This window comes from Electrophorus electricus, chromosome 13, assembly GCF_041902795.1.
Source record: "Electrophorus electricus isolate QZ-2024a chromosome 13, ASM4190279v1, whole genome shotgun sequence".
NCBI classification, from domain to species: Eukaryota; Metazoa; Chordata; class Actinopteri; order Gymnotiformes; family Gymnotidae; genus Electrophorus; species Electrophorus electricus.
The window spans coordinates 7,157,501-7,160,000 of NC_137509.1; the positions used below are offsets into that span (position 1 = coordinate 7,157,501).

Below are 2,500 nucleotides of genomic sequence, written 5' to 3' on the forward strand. Positions count from 1 at the left end.
GAAGATGGATTTATGCGTTAAATCCTCAGTCCTCGCAATTCATGCTAATTCAGATATTCAATAACTACCTGTTAATGGTGTCGCATGCTGCTTCGCGATGGGCTACAACTGCATGATCTCACTTACTCTATAAAACGATCCGGTCTGTTTATAGAGCAATATTCATATATTCATAACGATTTGCCTTGTCTTGTCGCTGTAAAACATTTGGAGTCCACGATATGATTTTCCAAACCATCTCTGACTCAGCAGACGGTTTACGTTTCCCACCAACACATACAAGCAGCGGCGGGTAACATAATTAATCACTTATACTCTACATTCTAGCGAAACTTAACACTAGAAATGCACATAACAATCGTCCTTCGCAAAATACAGAACTGACTTGCGCGCCGCTCACGTTTAGCCTGTGGAGGGTTTCATTCATTGCGGCTCATCGCTTTGGCTGCTCTGGGCTTCCTGGCAGCGCGCGGCCATCACTTTGCGAATTGACGAACACAATTCAAACGGTAAACGTGCGTGTCCTGCACGATCCTGCACAATCCCGTGTGCGACATCCGTTAAAAGTGCACGGACGCGACGGCTTACCTTTATCGCGCCGCGTCTCGTTCTTGCCGACCGCGGTGTTTTGGGTGCTCTTGACGGGTCCTTGCGGATGCACGGCTGGACAGTAAAAAATCTCCGACTCTCTCTCGCGTGCACACGCGTACGCAAAGCATCGAACCGGATTTGAAGCTAAAGGGAGGAGTAGATAGAGAGGGGTGGGGTGGGGGGGGGTTAGTTTGGTGCACTTTTACAAAGCAAAGTTCAGACAAACAAAATCCAGTTCATATATGTCATATATGTTATTACAATAACCCCACCGATAACATACCATGTTTAAGCATAACTGTATCTAACTCCAAGATCAGACTGTAGTAGGTTAAAGGGGAATGATCCTTTGTTAACAGGAACAGTTTGGCATGATGGCAAAGGTACTATGATGAGTGTTTTCAACCTTTAAAATTTTAGAGAGTTGATACTGAGCGGCAGATTCCCACAATGTCGAAACCTTTACCCGCCATGACAGTAGGGCCTATAGACTGACCTCGCATGACTGTCGAAAGTGCAGTGAAAGGGATCGGGACTCCCGGGGGCAACATGCTGCTGCATGCTCCGTCTCTAGGCAGGGATTTGCCTCAGAGCCACAACCGGAGATCTGGGAACAGGCAGGAGTTGGCTTGGAAATTGTGAAACAGTGACTAAGTTCAGACATAGCTCTGGAACTTCACAAGGAAAACTCTGAATGGCAACCCAGCAGACAAGACAAATAACGAGAATTTATGCACTTTTGAGTTTCTAAACAAGTGTTTTATTAAAGAAAATAATTATTAAAGAAAAGTCACAGAGCAACATCAAAACAAAAACAAAGGCTGGCAAGTCTGACTCAAACGTGATTGACTTGAGCTCATCCCAGTGGTACACACACTAATCAGGAGAACCTGCACTGTTGTAAATGTCCTCATAGCTCACGTCTTCCTCCATTGCCACCAGCCGCTTCCCGAGTCAAACCTACAGTGCAGTACTGGCTCTTGTGCACGAACCCGAGGAGACAGAGCTGAATTAGTGCTGACCAGCCCACCTGCCCTTGCCCAGGCCTTTTCATGATAAGCCAGTGGACTGGAGAGGTCATTTTCCCAGTTTGCCATTTTCCCATTTTCCCAGTGTTTCCCAGCTAGTCAGCTGTTCCCTCTCCTCCCTCCCTCCCTCCTCCAGCGCTCTGGGTCCTGATAGCCAGAGGCTTTTTTTGTTTTTGTTTTGTTTTTTTTCCCACACCCACCAGATGCTATGAAAAGCGTGGGTTGATCAAGGCTGCCCTTTTCTGTTGACCTTGGGCCAAACCACTGCAGTTTCTCTCGACGTGGTTGCAGCATCGGAGTTGAACTCTGGGCTGACGAAACACAGAGCCAAACCGGTGCTGAACGGACGCGTGCGTTGGATTGCGCCAGTGTGCCGGGTGCACTTCACCAGCAGAAACTGAGACGATTCTGCTGCATAGCAGCGACTGGAGACGCTCCCTCCTGTCAGAAGTGATGCTGTCATTCACGGATGCTTTAAAAGCTCATTGTGGACAGGGTTATGAATCCGTTTGGCTACTACTGAAACTCATCTTGCTACATTTAATGCCTGCCTGGCCTTCACTTCCATTAATAACCCCCATGGGCTTTAACCACCCAAATGTTTTCTTGCAGAATTCACACTGCGGTGGTAAGCGATTATTATTCCATGCCACTGGTAGAGAACAAAATTGCAGTAAATTGCAGTGTACTCTGATCAACAATAGGCCGTGCACAGAAGGCAGTGCCTTGAACCTGCGGCCTTGCGGAAGGTTTTACTTAAGAGGTAAAATGTTGACTAGTAAACCAACAGATCCATATTTAATAATATAATGCTGATTTATTCATTACTGTGCTCCATCATCCTATATGGCCATACCACCTACATACACAGACACCGGCTC

General features: G+C 46.8%; 1 protein-coding gene across 1 annotated transcript in view; it reads right to left on the reverse strand.

Annotated features, from left to right (window-relative positions):
• si:dkey-172j4.3 (diacylglycerol kinase delta) overlaps positions 1-682 on the reverse strand; it is a 62,122-nt gene extending 61,440 nt beyond the window's left edge. Inside the window, exon 1 of the mRNA XM_081725462.1 lies at positions 589-682. The gene's annotated coding sequence lies outside the window, so the exon portion shown is untranslated. The remainder of the gene's footprint in view (positions 1-588) is intronic.
• Between the last annotated feature and the right edge of the window lie 1,818 nt (positions 683-2,500).